Here is a 19,158-nt window from a genome sequence, read left to right as displayed (position 1 = left end):
AGTTTCTTTTTAACTTCGAGGAGACAGACAGGATCAAATCCTGCCACTGTCCCTAACTATTCAGTGTACACCGAATATTAGGAAGGTCTGTCCCTTCAATCTGTGCATTAAATACAGAGGGACCCAAGAGACCCTCCTCTTTCTATAAATCAAATACATAACTGAAGTGTCATACCCTCTCCTTATGAGGTCATCATGTGTTCCGACCATCAAACCCCATGCCAGTTCGGAATAGAAATTAGCAAAAACATGTGTTAAACATATCGTCTTCCACCAATTCCACCCATTTCATATCAGCAGATGATAACCCATTCAACGAGGGAATACCTCTAAAGATCGGTAAATTGCGGGCCCAATTCATAGGACGTTTTACCTCATCTCGAAAAATGTTAGAGAATTTTATGGACAATTGATTCTTACCCTACTCTTATCGAGATTTGGGGTGGAGCCTTGCGTATTTGTAATGAGATCACTCGTTGAATAGGATTCATTGCACCTGTAAACCCCTCCTTTAACAAGGTCACCGAAAGCCGGGGTTGTTGCTGGCAACCTTAACGACCCACCCTCATTAGTCAAAGCAGCCGCCCCACCCCCAAGTCTAAGGGAGCAGAGACGAGAGCTATGGGGTCCTCCACTGGAGAAGGCTTAGAGTTTGTCAGGAAAAATCATCTTATTGACGTTTTATTTTTGGCTCCACGTGACAGTTTTTTGGGTAGGTCGTCGGGAGCCCAAAGTACTTTAGCACCCCTAATCCGCTTAAATGGTGACAAATCGGCCGCTGGGGCTTCTTTATTATTCATTGCAGTCAAATATGCAGTTGCCATTTGCCCCAACTGAAATTTTATGAAACCTAAACTCGTTTGGACCGTCACCGGAGATGCCAAAGGCCCAGTAAGGTCTATGACTTCCATATTGGCTGCTGTAATACTTTGCTGCAAATCAATTATAACAATTGTCGAGAGTGCCTTATTAACACTTTCATCTGGTTGTGACTCTGCAATACGAGAGATTAGGGCACGCGCCAAGTTTCTCAAAGGTCTCCAAGAACCAGTGCGCTTTTTTGCTGGATAATTCTTCAATTTCTCAGATTTGTTCATATTGGGAGGCTGGACTTGAGTTTCTTTAGACTCTAAGCTAGCATAAAACCCTTGGGTGATGCTAGAAACGTCTCATGATGGTACCTTAGACACCACTTTAAATACCGGACTGGGAACATTCTTGAAGGTTGTTGATTCTATATAAGAGCTTTTAGGAGATCTTGTTTGTCTACTAATAATAAAGAATGATATTTTACCTCATTACTAACTATGTCATATAGTCTAACCAGTTGAGGAATCCATTTCACAAGCATTATAACCTGTATCGTAAAACGATTGATGAAAGTTGCTTCTCTGAGCAACTGGAGAAGCCGCTTGAGAGTTAGGATGGCTTTGTATATCTGAATTTGAATTTCTGAATAAGCACAGAGAGGCACGTAAGTGGGTGTCAGGAATATCCAGGCCTCTAATCTCCTCATACAAACTGATACAAGCATTTAATAATGAAGTATTAAGGTTCCCATTCATAGGTTCGCTGACAAGTTAGCCAGCTTAGAATCTCTTGGCAACTGAGGCGGCTGTGGGGGAAGCGCCATAGAGTCTTTATTTAGGACCTGAGCCAACAATGGTACCGGCTGACCCCTGTGTTGCAAGTTATTCTGTACTGCCTTGCCATAAAGCTTTACCACAGCAGGAGGAAAGAAAGCTGTTATTTTCGCCTGTGAGGGCGAGCTATTTGCCCCCATAGAGTTTGCTGCCTCTAAAAGCTGTGGGGATTTCATTATCCAAAGGGGTAGGGTCCATCCTTCTTAGATTATATTGGTTCCCTTCACGGGGCATGAATGGGAACCCACCTAATGGGGACTTATTCCTGAGCATTGCTAGTTCCAGGGTCCTTTCTGTTATTGAAATGCATTGGATTCAGGTTTTGCAGTGGCTTATGCCTGAGCATTGCTAGTTCCAGGGTTCTTTCTGTTATTGAAAGGCATTTGATTCAGGTTGTGCAGTGTCTTATGCCTGAGCATTGCTAGTTCCAGGGCCCTTTCTGGTTACCGAAAGGTATTGGATTCAGGTTGGGCAGTGTCTTATGCCTGAGCATTGTTAGTTCCTGTGTCCTTTCTGTTGTTGATAGGCATTGAATTCAGGTTGTGTAGTGTCGTATGCCTGTGCATTGCTAGTTCCAGGGTCGTTTTTTGTTACTGAAAGGCATTGGAATCAGGTTGTGCAGTGTCTTATGTCTAGGCATTGCTAGTTCCAGTATCCTTTCTGGTCACGGAAAGGCATTGGATTCAGGTTGGGCAGTGTCTTATGCCTGAGCATAGTTAGTTGCAGGTTCGTTTGTGTGATTGAAATGTTTTTGGATTCAGTCTGTGTGGTGTCTTATCCCTAAAAATTGATAGTTCCAGTGTCCTTTCTGTTATTGAAAGGTATTGCAGTCTGGTTGCGGACTGTTTTATGCCTGAGAATTTCTAGTTCCAGGGTGCTTTCTGTTATTGAAAGGTTTTGGATTCAGGTTCGGCAGTGTCTTATGCTTGAGCATTGCTAGTTCCTGTGTCGTTTCTCTTGTTGATAGGCATTGAATTCAGGTTGTGCAGTGTCTTATGCCTCAGCATTGCTAGTTCAAAGGCCCTTTTTGTTATTGAAAGGCATTGGATTAAGGTTGTACATCCTGGGTATCCCTGGTCAGGCTCTGGCGTGGCTGACTTCTTTCCTCTCCGACCGACCATCCCAGGTCCAACTTGAGTCCTTCCTCTCCGATATCTTTTTCTCTACCTGTGGTGTCCCCCAAGGATCTAACCTCTCTCCCTGGCTGTTCAACTAATACCTGGCACTCCTTGCCCACCGCATCGCCGCTCTCTGTCCCAATTTTCAGTGCTATGCGGATGATACCCAGCTCATTTTCAGGCTACCCCCGGGCTCCTCCTCTCCCTCTCTCGTCTCTGACTGTCTGTCTGCTATCCAGGAGTGGTGTGCCGCCAATGACCTCTGCCTTAATGCCAGTAAGACTGAGATGCTACTCATCGGCACACCCACTCCCTCCTTCCCTGCAGCTCTCTGGCTGGCCTCTCTTGGCCCTCTTCCTGCTCCCACCTGCAAGGCTAAAAACCTTGGGGTCACCTTCTTCTCCACACTCTCCTTCTCTCCTCACTTCTCTGATGTCTCTAAGAAGTCACACTACCAGTTGCACCTCCTCAGAGGTATTTTTCCTTTCCTCTCCTTCCCCCAGAAGCTCACTGTCTCCAGAGCCCTGGTTCTCTCCAGTCTGGACTACTGTAACAGCCTCTATCTCAAACTGCCTGCCTCTACCCTCCGCCCTCTGCAACTTATCCAGAACAGGACTGCAAGACTTGTCCTAGGCCTCAAGCCCAGGACCGCATCTCTCCAGGACTGACATCTCTGCACTGGCTCCCAGTGGCTGCGAGGATTAAGTTCAAAACCCTCTGCATTGTCCACAAGGCCTTCTGGGGCCTGGGGCCGCAATACCTTCAGCTCTCTCTTCCTAAATATCTTCCTTCTCGGGCTCTTCGCTCATCTGCCTCCAACTCCCTCAGGGTCAGTTGCTTCTCCAAGCAACGAGTTGGTGGAAGATCTCTCTCGTCGGCAGGGGCCTCCCTCTGGAACAGCCTTCCTGCATCCCTTAAACTTGAGGAGAACCATCATCGGTTCCGGAAGCACCTCAAAACCTTACCCTTTGCTTCTGCTTTCTCCCCCCTCCCCTGCTGAAGTCCTGGCAGTTACTGCACTGGTTACCTGGCCACCCTTCTGATCTCGGGCCCAGGCCCCACCAGTTGCACACCTGCGCTGCCTCCCCGGCAACCCTTGCACCTGGGGACTGTTTCTCTGTATCCCTACAGTCCCCCTACCAGCACTTATGTATGCTCTTACCTTGCACTTGCCACCTCTGGGCTTTTACCATCTTATTTATTCTGCTATCCCATGTACTGCACTTTTCCCCCTCTCTTCCCCCTCGCACTTTTCCCTTTCCCCCTTCCCAGGCACTTGCGCAATCTGAATGACACTAGGCCTAGTAAGATCGTTGTCTGTCTTCCATCGTTCCCCCTCCCTTGCCTCGTCGCGCCTTGAAACACTTGTGTATAGGCTTGTTATAAATGCCATGTCATATCATATCATATCATATCATACAGTGTCTTATGCCTGAGCATTGCTAGTACCAGTATCCTTTCTGGTCACTGAAAGGTATTGGATTCAGGTTGGGCAGTGTCTTATGCCTGAGCATAGGTAGTAACAGGGTCGTTTGTGTGATTGAAATGCTTTTGGATTCAGTCTGTGTGGTGTCTTATGCCTAAACATTGCTAGTTCCATTGTCCTTTCTGTTATTGAAAGTTATTGGATTTAAGGTTGTGCAGTGTCTTATGCCTGAGCATTGATAATTCTAGGGTCCTTTCTGGTCACTGAAAGGTATTGGATTCAGCCTGGGCAGTGTCTTAAGCCTGAGCATAGTTAGTTTCAGGGTCCTTTGTGTGATTGAACTGTTTTTAGATTCAGTCTGTGCGGGTCTTATGCCTAAACATTGCTAGTTCCAGGGTCATTTTTGTTACTGAAAGGCATTGGATTCAGGTTGGCAGTGTCTTATGCCTAAGCATTGCTAATTCCAGTGGCCTTTCCGTTATTGAAAGGTATTGGATTCAGGTTGGGCAGTGTCTTATGCCTGAGCATTGCTAGTTCCAGGTGCTTTCTGTTATTGAAAGGTTTTAGATTCAGGTTGAGCAGCATCTTATGCCTGAGCATAGTTCGTTTGAGGGCCTTATGTGTGATTGTAGTGTATTGGATTCAAGTTCAGCAGTGCGTTATGCCTGAACATTGCTAGTTCCAGGGTCCTGGTTTTGGATTCAGGTTGGCAGTGTCTTATGCCTGAGCATTGCTAGTTCCAGGGTCCTTTGTGTAATTGAAAGGTTTTGGAGACAGGCTGGGCAGTGACCTATGCCTGAGCATTGCTAGTTTCAGGGTCCTTTCTGTCCTTGAAAGGTATTGGAATTTGGTTGGGCAGTGTTTTATGCCTGAGCACTGCTATTTTCACTGTCCTTTCCGTTATTGAAATGTATTGGATTCTGGTTGGGCAGTCTCTTATGCCTAAGAATTGCTAGTTCCACTGCCCTTTCATTTATTGAAAGGTATTGGATTCAAGTTTGGCAGTGTCTTATGCCTGAGCATTGCTATTTCCAGGGTTGTTTGTGTTATTGAAAGGTATTGGATTCAAGTTGGGCAGTGTCTTATGCCTGAGAATAGTTAGTTTCAGGGTGCTTTCTGTTATTGAAAGGTTTTGAATTCAGGTTAAGCAGTGTCTTATGCCTGAGCATTGGTAGTTCCTTTGTCCTTTCTGTTGTTGATAGGCATTGAATTCAGGTTGTGTAGTGTCGTATGCCTGAGCATTGCTAGTTCCAGGGTCCTTTTTGTTATTGAAAGGCATTGGATTCAGGTTGTGCAGTGTCGTATGCCTGAGCATTGCTAGTTCCAGGGTCCTTTTTGTTATTGAAAGGTATTGGATTCAGCTTGGGCAGTGTCTTATGCCTGAGCATAGTTAGTTGCAGATTCGTTTGTGTGATTGAAATGTTTTTGGATTCAGTCTGTGCGGTGTCTTATCCCTAAAAATTGATAGTTCCAGTGTCCTTTCTGTTATTGAAAGGTATTGCATTCTGGTTGCGGACTGTCTTATGCCTGAGAATTTCTAGTTCCAGGGTGCTTTCTGTTATTGAAAGGTTTTGGATTCAGGTTAGGCAGTGTCTTATGCTTGAGCATTACTAGTTCCTGTGTCGTTTCTGTTGTTGATAGGCATTGAATTCAGGTTGTGCAATGTCTTATGCCTGAGCATTGCTAGTTCCAGGGCCCTTTTTGTTATTGAAAGGCATTGGATTCAGGTTGTACAGTGTCTTATGTCTGAGCATTGCTAGTTCATCCTTTCTGGTCACTGAAAGGTATTGGATTCAGCTTGGGCAGTGTCTTATGCCTGAGCACAGGTAATGACAGGGTCGTTTGTGTGATTGAAATGCTTTTGGATTCAGTCTGTGTGGTGTCTTATGCCTAAACATTGCTAGTTCCATTGTCCTTTCTGTTATTGAAAGTTATTGGATTCAGGTCATGCAGTATTTTATGCCTGAGCATTGATAATTCTAGGGTCCTTTCTGTCATTGAAATGTATCTGATTCTGGTTATGCAGTGTCTTATGTCTGAGCATTGCTAGTTCCAGTATCCTTTCTGGTCACGGAAAGGTATTGGATTCAGCCTGGGCAGTGTCTTAAACCTGAGCATAGTTAGTTTCAGGGTCCTTTGTGTGACTGAACTGTTATTGGATTTAGTCTGTGCGGGTCTTATGCCTAAAACATTGCTAGTTCCAGGGTCATTTTTGTTATTGAAAGGCATTGGATTCAGGTTGGCAGTGTCATATGCCTGAGCATTGCTAATTCCAGTGGCCTTTCTGTTATTGAAAGGTATTGGATTCAGGTTGGGCAGTGTCTTATGCCTGAGCATTGCTAGTTCCAGGTGCTTTCTGTTATTGAAAGGTTTTGGATTCAGGTTGAGCAGCATCTTATGCCTAAGCATAGTTCGTTTGAGGGCCTTATCTGTGATTGTAGGGTATTGGATTCAAGTTCAGCAATGCGTATTGCCTGAACATTGCTAGTTCCAGGGTCCTTTGTGTTATTGAAAGGTTTTGGATTCAGGTTGGGCAGTGTCTTATGCCTGAGCATTGCTAGTTACAGGGTCCTTTCTGTCCTTGAAAGGTATTGGATTTTGGTTGGGCAGAGTCTTATGCCTGAGCACTGCTATTTCCACTGTCCTTTCAGTTATTGAAAGGTATTGGATTCAAGTTTGGCAGTGTCTTATGTCTGAGCATTGCTATTTCCAGGATTGTTTTTGTTATTGAAAGGTTTTGAATTCAGGTTAGGCAGTGTATTATGCCTGAGCATAAGTAGTAACAGGGTCGTTTGTTTGATTGAAATGCTTTTGGATTCAGTCTGTGTGGTGTCTTATGCCTAAACCTTGCTAGTTCCATTGTCCTTTCTGTTATTGAAAGTTATTGGATTCAGGTTATGCAGTGTCTTAAACCTGAGCATTGATAATTCTAGGGTCCTTTCTGGTCACTGAAAGATATTGGATTCAGCCTGGGCAGTGTCTTAAGCCTGAGCATAGTTAGTTTCAGGGTCTTTTGTGTAATTGAACTGTTTTTGGATTCAGTCTGTGCGGGTCTTATGCCTAAACATTGCTAGTTCCAGGGTCCTTTCTGTTATTGAAAGGTATTGGATTCAGGTTGGGCAGTGTCTTATGCCTGAGCATTGCTAGTTCCAGGTGCTTTCTGTTATTGAAAGGTTTTGGATTCAGGTTGAGCAGCATCTTATGCCTGAGCATAGTTAGTTTGAGGGCCTTATGTGTGATTGTAGGGTATTGGATTCAAGTTCAGCAGTGCTTTATGCCTGAACATTGCTAGTTCCAGGGTCCTTTCTGTCATTGAAAGGTATTGGATTTTGGTTGGGCAGTGTCTTATGCCTGAACACTGCTATTGCCACTGTTCTTTCCGTTATTGAAATGTATTGGATTCTGGTTGGGCAGTGTCCTATGCCTGAGCATTGCTATTTCCAGGGTTGTGTGTGTTATTGAAAGGTTTTGGATTCAGGTTGGCAGTGTCTTATGCCTGAGCATTGCTAGTTCCAGGGTAATTTGTGTTATTGACAGGTTTTGAATTCAGGCTGGGCAGTGACTTATGCCTGAGCATTGATAATTCTAGGGTCCTTTCTGTCATTGAAAGGTATTGGATTCTGGTTGTGCAGTGTCTTACGTCTGAGCATTGCTAGTTCCAGTATCCTTTCTGGTCACTGAAAGGTATTGTACTCAGCCTGGGCAGTGTCTTAAGCCTGAGCATAGTTAGTTTCAGGGTCCTTTGTGTGATTGAACTGTTTTTGGATTCAGTCTGTGCGGGTCTTATGCCTAAACATTGCTAGTTCCAGGGTCCTTTTTGTTATTGAAAGGCATTGGATTCAGGTTGGCAGTGTCTTATGCCTGAGCATTGCTAATTCCAGTGGCCTTTCTGTTATTGAAAGGTATTGGATTCAGGTTGGGCAGTGTCTTATGCCTGGGCATTGCTAGTTCCAGGTGCTTTCTGTTATTGAAAGGTTTTGGATTCAGGTTGAGCAGCATCTTATGCCTGAGCATAGTTCGTTTGAGGGCCTTATCTGTGATTGTAGGGTATTGGATTCAAGTTCAGCAGTGCGTATTGCCTGAACATTGCTAGTTCCAGGGTCCTTTGTGTTATTGAAAGGTTTTGGATTCAGGTTGGCAGTGTCTTATGACTGAGCATTGCTAGTTCCAGGGTCTTTTGTGTAATTGAAAGGTTTAGGAGACAGGCTGGGCAGTGACCTATGCCTGAGCATTGCTAGTTACAGGGTCCTTTCCGTTATTGAAATGTATTGGATTCTGGTTGGGCAGTCTCTTATGCCTAAGAATTGCTAGTTCCACTGCCCTTTCAGTTATTGAAAGGTATTGGATTCAAGTTTGGCAGTGTCTTATGCCTGAGCATTGCTATTTCCAGGGTTGTTTGTGTTAGTGAAAGGTTTTGGATTCAGGTTGGCAGTGTCCTAAGCCTGAGCATTGCTAGTTCTAGGGTCCTTTCTGTCATTGAAAGGTATTGGATTCTGGTTGTGCAGTGTCTTATGTCTGAGCATTGCTAGTTCCAGTATCCTTTCTGGTCACTGAAAGATATTGGATTCAGCCTGGGCAGTGTCTTAAGCCTGAGCATAGTTAGTTTCAGGGTCCTTTGTGTAATTGAACTGTTTTTGGATTCAGTCTGTGCGGGTCTTATGCCTAAACATTGCTAGTTCCAGGGTCCTTTCTGTTATTGAAAGGTATTGGATTCAGGTTGGGCAGTGTCTTATGTCTGAGCATTGCTCGTTCCAGAGTCCTTTCTGTTACTGAAAGGTACTGTATTCAGGTTGATCAGTGTCTTATGTCTGAGCATTGCTAATTCCACTGTCCTTTCCGTTATTGAACGGTATTGGATTCTGGTCGGGCAGCGTCTTATGAATGAGCACTGCTATTTCCACTGTCCTTTCTGTTATTGAAAGGTATTGGATTTTGGTTGGGCAGTGTCTTATGTCTGAGCATTGCTAGTTCCAGGGTCATTTGTGTTATTGACAGGTTTTGGATTCAGGCTGGGCAGTGACTTATGCCTGAGCATTGATAATTCTAGGGTCCTTTCTGTCATTGAAAGGTATTGGATTCTGGTTATGCAGTGTCTTATATCTGGGCATTGCTAGTTCCAGTATCCTTTCTGGTCACTGAAAGGTATTGGATTACAATACAGCAGTGATCCAGACCTCCTTGAGTCTTTCTGGGATGCGCAAACAAGTTCAGGATGAGTTGACGATACTAGTAACTAATGGAGACAGGCAGGAGACCCTGATAATTCTTGCAGGGCATTTATCACCAGCACATACTGTGGGTTTGTGCCCATTCACAATATCAGTCAAAGACTCTTGAGTAATGGGGCTCAAAATAAATTCTGGAACGGGTTACTCCGATAGGTCGTTAGTATATTCTTCTTGGAAGTACAACCAGTACTGTCAGCTTCAGGTAATCTGTAGTTGGTAATAGCAGATTGATGGTTCTTTATTTTTTCAAAGAAACCATCTTGAATTTTTTGACACCAAGTATCACTAGGATGGGCTGTGTTGACAATATTTGCTCTGCCTTCCAATTCTCATAAAATGGAAAAGAATGATTTTTTTTATCAGATCTGGCCGTACTGTTCCTATTTTCTTAATTCAACCATTTTTGCTTTTAAAATTGCCTTTTTATAATCCTCAACAGCCGAGCGAGAAGTCGCAAGAGCGGTGGGGCATGGATCCTTCCTCCATTGGCTTTCGGTACATCTTTTCAGTTTTCTATGCTTTATTATTATATGCTGGCGACATTCCACTTACCCCCATTTTCTCCCTCTTCCTACACCCATCTATTGCACTGTGTTCTGCAGTGGACACCCCTGCAAGCCCTGGTTGCCCAACTAGCCCACTCCCCTTCCCTTCTGTCACTCCTGCATCCTTAACCGTCACCCCCCACGCCACACCTGTACAGCATCTATCTCCCCCAGCTTGCTTGTGACCCTAACGGCCACCACTTCCTTGATCCTCCCCCTATATGCTTCTTAAGTGCATGCTCTCACTCCTGACAGGCCACCATTCTGAGCTGACTTCACAAACTCATGAACGCTCAATTCCCAGAGCAAACATCAAGGGAGTGAATACACCAAATGGATATCAATGCACCAACTGCATCCCATGGTTCATACTCCGAGCGGATATCAGTGCACCAACTGTATCCCATGACTCTTACACCAAATGGATATCAATGCAGCAACTGCATCCCATGATTCAGACACCAAATGGATATCAATACACCAACTGCATCCCATGACTCATACACCAAATCGATTACAATGCACCAACATCATCCCATGACTCATACACCAAATGGATATCAATGCACCAACTGCATCCCATGACTCATACACCAAATGGATGTCAATGCACCAACAGCATCCCATGGCTCTTACACCAAATGGATATCAATGCACCAACTGGTTCCTATGGTTCGTACGCCAAACGATATCAATGCACAAACAGCATCCCATGGATCATACACCAAATCTAAATCAATGCACAACAAATGGATATCAATGCACCAACAGCATCCCATGGCTCTTAAACCGAATTGATATCAATGCACCGACAGCATCCCATGGCTCTTACACCAAATGGATATCAATGCACCAACTGCATACCATGACTCATGCACCAAATGGATATCAATGCACCAACTGCATCCCATGGTTCATACTCTGAGAGGATATCAGTGCATCAACTGCATCCCATGACTCTTACACCAAATGAATATCAATGCACCAACTGTATCCCATGGCTCTTATACCAAATGGATATCAATGCACCAACTGCATCCCATGGCTCTTACACCAAATGGATATCAATGCACCAACAGCATCCCATGGCTCTTACACCAAATGGATATCAATGCACCAACTGCATCCCATGACTCATACACCAAATCAATATCAATGCACCAACAGCATCCCATGGATCATACACCAAATATAAATCAATGCACAACAATTGGATATCAGTGCACAAACTGCATTCCATGGTTCATACACTACAAGAATATCAGTGCACCAACTGCATCTCATGATTCATGCACCAAACGGATATCGATGCATCACGTCCATCCCATGGTTCATACACCAAATTGATATCAATGCACCAATGGCCTCCCATGTTTTCCGCACAAAATGGATATCAGTGCACCAGCTGAATCTCATGTGTCATAAACAAAATGGCTGCCAATGCACAGTGACCCACACTTGAGATTCTGCATCCGATATTAATAAATAATGTCTATGAGCGTTTATAAGTTTAAAGCGGTTAGAAACTGCAGATGACGTTCATATTATTTCACATCAGTATCTCTCTAAAAATAACTGAAATTAAAATATTGCGACGTAAACATGTTTATCACGCACAAGCATTTTTCCCTTCAGAGTTATCAAATAAAATGTAATGGCTTTGTTATTCCATCAAAATAAATATTGGAGAATTATGCATTTGAAATCTATTCTTGATTCTATGCATAGGATTAGTGCCAAGTTTATAATTATAATGTGACATATTCGGACATCCAAATAAATTCCTCTCTAAGTACAGGGCACCCGCAGTGACTAGCCCAGTCCTCTCCCTGCACCCCTAATTCACAGTGCCAGACTCTGCTTCTGTTGGCAGAACATTGGCTTTCAAGCTGCAGGAATATAATACACCGGGCAGGAGGATCAGGGTTGAAGGTAACCGGAATCCTTTTATCATGTTGCAACATGAATGTAAAAAGTATATATTTAACGTTTTTCAGATGTTAAAATACTTCTGTCTAGCGGTGCTTGTTAACTGTTTTTACAGTGAAGAGATGCATGGCAATATGCATTATTAGGCTACATTAGTTTATGCCACAGATTGCTTGAGAGTAGCTATTATCATGTACTGGTGATTGAAACCTGCAGCACAGCAGAGAGGGGCCTTCCACAGAGATGTGTGATGAGAGTACTACAAATGTTTAAGGGGCAATTAGACAGCAATGTGCAGTGGAGGATGTTGCAGGCTAATTTGATTGCATTTATATTTTTATTTTGCTACTGCCATTTCCAACTGGTGATGCACCCACCACACAGGACGTAGAGAGGCAAATTCAGCAGGTGGCAGGGAATAACATAACATAACAGAACAGGCATATTTGTAAAGAGCACGTTCACCCCCGAAAGGGCATCTTGGCGCTAATAACAGATGGTTATTGTTACCCAACTTAATGGTACTCATTTTATCAACCTCGGAAGGATAAAGGGCTGAGTGGACCTGCCAGGATTCGAACCTGTGACCATGAGGTCAAACACAGGTCCTTGTAGTGGATGCATTAGTCCATTAAGCCACAGACCCAGCAATACTTTCATACACTGCAAATTGTGCACTTAATCAGGTCTAGACTCTGCTACTCACAATGGTTTCTATGCTGTGGCTACCTTCACTACTCACAGTGGTCTGCATTCGGAGCTGAAACTGCATTATTGCCAGACATTATACATTTCAAACTTGCAGCAGCAGCGGGGATTTGCGAATGAGCTATAACATTCAAATAAAGAGCCCTTATAAAGGACTCAAGAAATGCACAATTTCAATCTGAAATCTTCTCGGTAATGGTCACATTACACATGTGATTGTGATACGTGTTAACAGAGAATATTAGTGCAGGTGCTGAGACTGTGATAAGTGTGGCACTCATACTGAGATAGCTCTGTGGACTATTGTGCTGGAATCTTTGTATAACCTGCAGATCTATATTCTGGCTATTGTGAGTTATTCCGCTGCTCAGATACAAAGGGTCGGTGTAGTCTATAATCTGTGCACTCTGGTAGCAGGAGAAGTGCATACTAATCGGGGCTTCCTTCTTGATCAAATTGTTTGATCCTGCACATATCTGTTCTATTTCATTGTGCTTTATTCTAGTGACATTCATAAGGAGATATTTCTAAAGACATATACCACCCCTTCTGCACATCAGTCGGGGATATAATTTACACCGAAAGAGAAACAGAAAATAACAAGGGCAGGGTCTGCAGTTTTGGTGCCTGTGTGCAAAGAATGAGTTCTCCTCAAAACAGCATCAGAGACTGGCTCAGTACCAGCCTAACAGGCCTCTCAAAGGCACCAACCCGGCTCCAATGTCCCTATTACCAAGTCTGCCTTTAGTGAACACGAACATCCAATCAAAATATAAAGCAAACTGGTGGGCAGCTTCACTACCAGGGATACATAGAAACAATTTTAAAACACAAAAAAGCAAAGCCTCATAGAAGCACCCAATGGATGCAGTGCTGAATGTCTTTTTATCTATATTGCCCGAGTGCCGAATTACACACATGTGGTTTAGAACTGCTCCCAGCAGGTGATTTGGATTTCCCTCTTCAGTCTTTGAAGCCACTTGACATGCATTCTGCACACTGCACGTCCACACCCAGACACACCTGCTGCCTAAGTGCTGCTTCTGGTTGTACAAAAAAGCAAATGCATGCAAAGCCTCATACATTTTACTTGTGTGTGTGTGTAGTGGCCAGTAGGCAAAGCTGCACGCGCGTCCTCCTGTTTTCTATGCAGATGGACAATCTCAGGGCAATTGGACAAACAGCAATTTGCTGATACCGTAGATTTCCTTATCTGTATCCTGTCGCCACGAGCCTGTATTTCATTACTTATAGCAGATACAGGTGCGTGCACTTCACAAGATCCCCACAACATCAACACATAGAAAAGTCTGAAAATACTTTAATAGAGTAATAAAGGTTATAAAGCATCAGGGGGATCCCAGTTTCTATTTTTAAGACAATATTTCAGGCAATCTTAGAAGTAGCAGAACTAGATCTGTCGAGCCTCTGTGCAACAATTGGTTAAACACAGTGATAGTCGTTTTCTTCACTGAAAATGACATGAAATAGAAATGTATAGCCCCGTGGGGAGAAGGGAAGGTATGAGGGGACGGCTTTTTACAACACAGTAACACACCTGCAGGCTAATAAAAGGCTATTAATGGTCTCTGATGCTCATGGAAAAATATTGCAATGAAGCATTGTGTCATGAAGCACAGACTGGAGGTGTCGGTGTGTCCTGCAGCAGCAGAATGTGCTGATGAAATAACTTGCCACCAATGCTAGGAAGATTTATAGAATTAAAGAAAATGTGGGAGAAATAAAACACATTTAAATATTTGGTGACATATTTGTGCCTCTTGACTCTCCAGGTTTCCTTCTTTTTATGGTTTTGCTGAAGGCCATCACATCATTCATCTACAGCTTTTGAAAGAGAGTGTTTCCTTCGCTTACACGTCCTTTCAGGTTGCATTAAAAGTCACCAGCAACTACCATCCAAACTGCATGGGAAAGACATTGTGAGCTACTTTGCTTGAGGCTCCCTTTCTCTGCACTGTCACTCTTTTATGCCGACTGTATCTACTATGACCAGAACGGGGTAAACAATCCAGTCTTGATGCAGTGTTTACGATATTGCATTGAGAGGAAAATGGCAGACAACATTTTGAGGTGATCTTGCATTATTCTTGATTTATCATCACAGACGCTCGAGGGGATCACATCAAAAGGGGGAAGGAATGAGGCAAAGGAGCGTGGAAGGAAGACGCTACTCTGCCGCATGTCCTGTCTAGCTCGTCCTGTATTGCGCTGCAGAGGCATGTCCTAGACTGATGTCATTATGCACTGATAGAGGAGCCTGGGAAAGCACCTGAGAAGTGAGGCAAGGGTGCAGGGAAGGAAGCGCCTGCTCTGGAGAATGTCCTGTCTTGCTCTCCCTGTCTTGCGCTGCAAAGGCATGGCCTAGAGTGATGTCATTATGCACTGGTGGAGGAGCTCGGGAAAGCACTTGAGGAGTGAGGCAAGGGAGTGGGGAAGGAAGACGCTACTCTGCCACATGTCCTGTCTTGCTCATCCTGTCTTGCACTACAGAGGCATGGCTTAGAGTGATGTCATTATGCACTGGTGGAGGAGCTCGGGAAAGCACGTGAGGAGTGAGGCAAGGGAGCAGGGAAGGAAGTTCCTGCTCTGGAAAATGTCCTGCCTTGCTCTTCCTGTCTTGCGCTGCAAAGGCATGGCCTAGATTGATGTCATTATGCACTGATTGAGGAGCCTGGGAAAGCACCTGAGAAGTGAGGCAAGGGTGCAGGGAAGGAAGCGCCTGCTCTGGAGAATGTCCTGCCTTGCTCTCCCTGTCTTGTGCTACAGAGGCATGGCCTAGAGTCATATCATTATGCACTGGTGGAGGAGCTCAGGAAAGCGCTTGAGAAGTGAGGCAAGGGTGCAGGGAAGGAAGCTCCTGCTCTGGCGAATGGCATGTTTTGCTCTCCCTGTCTTGCGCTGTAGAGGCATGGCCTAGCGAGATGTCATTAAGCACTGGTGGAGGAGCCTGGGAAATTGCTTGAGGAGTGAGGCAAGGGAGCAGGGAAGGAAGGCCCTGCTCTGCAGAATGTCCGGTCTTGCTTTTGCTGTCTCACACTGTGTGCTAAACTCTTATTAGCAGAGGCATGGCCTAAAGTGATGTCATTATGCACTGATAGAGGAGCTTGGGAAAGCACCTGAGGAGTGAGGCAAGGGAGTGGGGAAGGAAGCTCCTGCTCTGGAGAATGTCCTGTCCTGCTCTCCCTGACTTGCACTGCAGCGGCATGGCCTAGAGGGATGTCATTATGCACTGGTGGAGGAGATCAGGAAAGCGCTTGAGGAGTGAGGCAAGGGAGTGGGGAGGAAAGCTCCTGCTCTGCCACATGTCCTGTCTTGCTCGTCCTGTATTGCGCTGCAGAGGCATGGCCTAGAGCAATGTCATTATGCACTGGTGGAGGAGATCAGGAAAGCGCTTGAGGAGTGTGGCAAGGGAGCAGGGAAAGAAGCTTCTGCTCTGCCTCATGTCCTGTCTAGCTCGTCCTGTATTGCGCTGCAGAGGGATGCTTAGAGTGATGTCATTACGCACTGGTGAAGGAGCTCGGGAAAGCACCTGAGAAGTGAGGCAAGGGTGCAGGGAAGGAAGCGCCTGCTCTGGAGAATGTCCTGCCTTGCTCTCCCTGTCTTGCGCTGCAAAGGCATGGCCTAGAGTGATGTTATTACGCACTGGTGGAGGAGCTCGGTAAAGCGTTTGAAGAGTGAGGTAAAGGAGCTGGGAAGGAAGATGCTACTCTGCTGCATGGCCAGTCTTGCTCTCAATATTTCACGCTGTGTGCTAAGCTCTTATTAGCAGAGCCATAGCTTAGAGTGATGTCATTACGCACTGGTGGAGGAGCTTGGGAAAGCGCTTGAGGAGTGAGGCAAGGGAGCAGGGAAGGAAGCTCCTGCTCTACAGAAGGACCTGTCTTGCTCTCTGTATCTCGCGCTGTGTGCTAAGCTCTTATTAGCAGAATGGCCGAGCCTGACGTCCTTACGCACTGGTGGAGGAGCTCACTAAAGCACTGGGGGAGAAAGTAGCTGGAAAATAAAACTTGTTTATTCTAGAACTAGCTGGGGTACCCAGCGTTGCCCATGTCCTGATCGAGTGGTGTCTCATGTGCCCTGGAGAATGTTGTTCTTGTCCTCATGTCAGCAAGTCTTGCTTCAGTTTGCTCTGGCATCTCATTTGCCCTGGAGAAAATTGCTCTTGTCCTCTGGTCGGCACGTCTTGCTGCTGTTTGTTGTTCCGTTTCAGAAGCCCTTGATATTGATTTTCACTTTGCATCAGATGGAGCTCTTCCAAGTGATGTTTGTTTTTTGTGCAGCATCTTTCAGTCACTCAATGTCTTCAGCACATTTGAGAAAATGTTCAAGAAAGATTGGTTAATTGTGCTCTCTTCTCGTGAATGAACTTAAGTCCACTATAACCTTCACATTTTCCATATTTGGAGTGGCGTGATAACAAAAAATGTTATTTATTTATTTTGTATTCCCTTTAAATACACACTTTCGAACTGTATATAGTAATAATACATTTCAAAGGAATAACCAACACATCGGACATGTTGCTTCAGACACTTTTCAAAATTGTGCCTCCTTCTAGTATCTACTGTAGTGAATCGGGGTGAGCATCAGTATATGAGGGTGTCTACGGAGTGCATTTTTGTCACCCAAACATAAACTACAATCTTGCCCTAGACAAAAGAGGAATCCATGCACAATTTGGTAGCAGTGGTTTCAACGGTTTGGATTTGTATAGCCGGACAAACATACATTCCGCTTTATATATAAAGATACATGCCTCACAAATAACAGGAAAGGTTTTGAAATGTGTTCAAGGGTTATCAAGCACAGTATATGCAAAACTCCATGATTTTATAGAACACCCTTCGTGCCTTCAATTACATATTATAAAGGATTGTGGGCGCCATTGGAAAAGAGGAGCGGAAAGGGTTGCTGTGCAGGAGGTGAGAATGGACTTGTTTTAAGGAGCAGAGAGGTAGGATCATGGGACAGGAAAGCAACAGGAGAGGAGTTACATATGATATGTGCTACGTATATCAAAGCATGCTACCATTCTGTTGCAGAGCAGATGGTATTTTTAACATTGTAATACCTAGGGCACAAACAAACACATGGCATATAGAACATGCCATGGCACATGTCACGTTCTGCTTCTTCCGCTACTCAGTCGAAGTGAGAAAAGGAAAAGGAACTAGATCATTTCTTTCTACATATGTGCAAGTCATGGGTAAAATGATGCCATATATGTGTAATTGGCGGTGCATTGCAAGGAGGAATCCAGTGTGGCAGCGATTTTCTTTCACACCTTTATACTTTTCTCTCTTTTCATAGCTCTGAGATCCAGCACCAGCATGTGGTGTCTGGAGGGTGCAGTGTCTGCTCACAAGTCACGGATTGCAGACACTGGAAGGCATCCCATGTGCCTCTGATGTGTTGAGATCCCTATTAGTCTGGTATCCAATCACAGTGCATGGCTGTGTTTCCAAATGTGGACGCTCGTAGTCCCATTCACCCACCTTCCTGTGTCCCCAATGCTTATTTTCTTTACTTGCCTTTGGCTCTTCCATATGTTTCTCCTAAGTTTCCTCCAATGTCTACTTTCTCTCTGCACTTGTTCTGTTTGTTTACAAGATACGTAATCTTCACAATAGGCCCATCCCAAACTATCGACTATCGAATGCTCATTTATCTTTCAATAAAGTGATGAGTTGTATGCATCTCTGTCACTCTCTTCCATGTGCACCTTGAAGACACTCAGGGATTTCTCCAAAGGGAGGTGGGCCAAGGTTATGTTGCTTATACATGTATAAACGGTTTGATTGTCCCAATTAACTTGGTGTGATCTAATACTTTGACACTCATTTCTGAAGCAGAGGTGATGGTCACAGCTGTCACCTGTGATCTCTGGTACATACTTCATTATTCAGTCCCAGTTCCACTGTGAATCATGTGAATCATTTTAGGTTTCAAATCCGTCTCTGAATGTTCCTTGAGTCGATAGGTGAATGCTGCACGAGACCTGCTTCAGTTAAAGGTCTCTGAAAAATACACTATCAAATATCCGGGGATACCAAAATAACAGCAACACATTCTGTCACCTGGTGCTTGGCAATGCCTTAGTACCTTATCCAAAGAGTGCAGGTGTTCCATGATGGGTCATCTTGATCAATCCTTGGGACTGGTAATTGCTCAAATATTGTACACAGTCTTTAGACCTTGCATAAGCTCTGAGGTAGCACATTATGTTTCTTTTAAGTAGGCGGCTGTCCCATGAGGTTATGCATGGCTTTGTCCCTTCCATCATTCGGGAAAAAGGTCAACTCTAAAGTATCACAACACTGAGTATCCCCCAGTGTAACCTGCTGTGTCTTCATCGGCAACCTCATATGTAGCCAATGTTAGCAGTCAGTTAAAGGAATGGTGATCGTGGAAGCCCTCTATTAGGATCTATCCACCCATCCATTGCTTGGAGTGGCTATTGTGCATGTGGATATGACCTCATCTCAGTGCCGGGGGTGAGTAGTGCCATTTCTGGGCACATTAACTTTAAAATGTAATTCC

The sequence above is a fragment of the Ambystoma mexicanum genome, chromosome 6p (assembly GCF_040938575.1).
Source record: "Ambystoma mexicanum isolate Mex_15411 chromosome 6p, UKY_AmexF1_1, whole genome shotgun sequence".
Lineage (NCBI taxonomy): Eukaryota > Metazoa > Chordata > Amphibia > Caudata > Ambystomatidae > Ambystoma > Ambystoma mexicanum.
Note: the sequence above shows the minus strand (reverse complement) of the source record.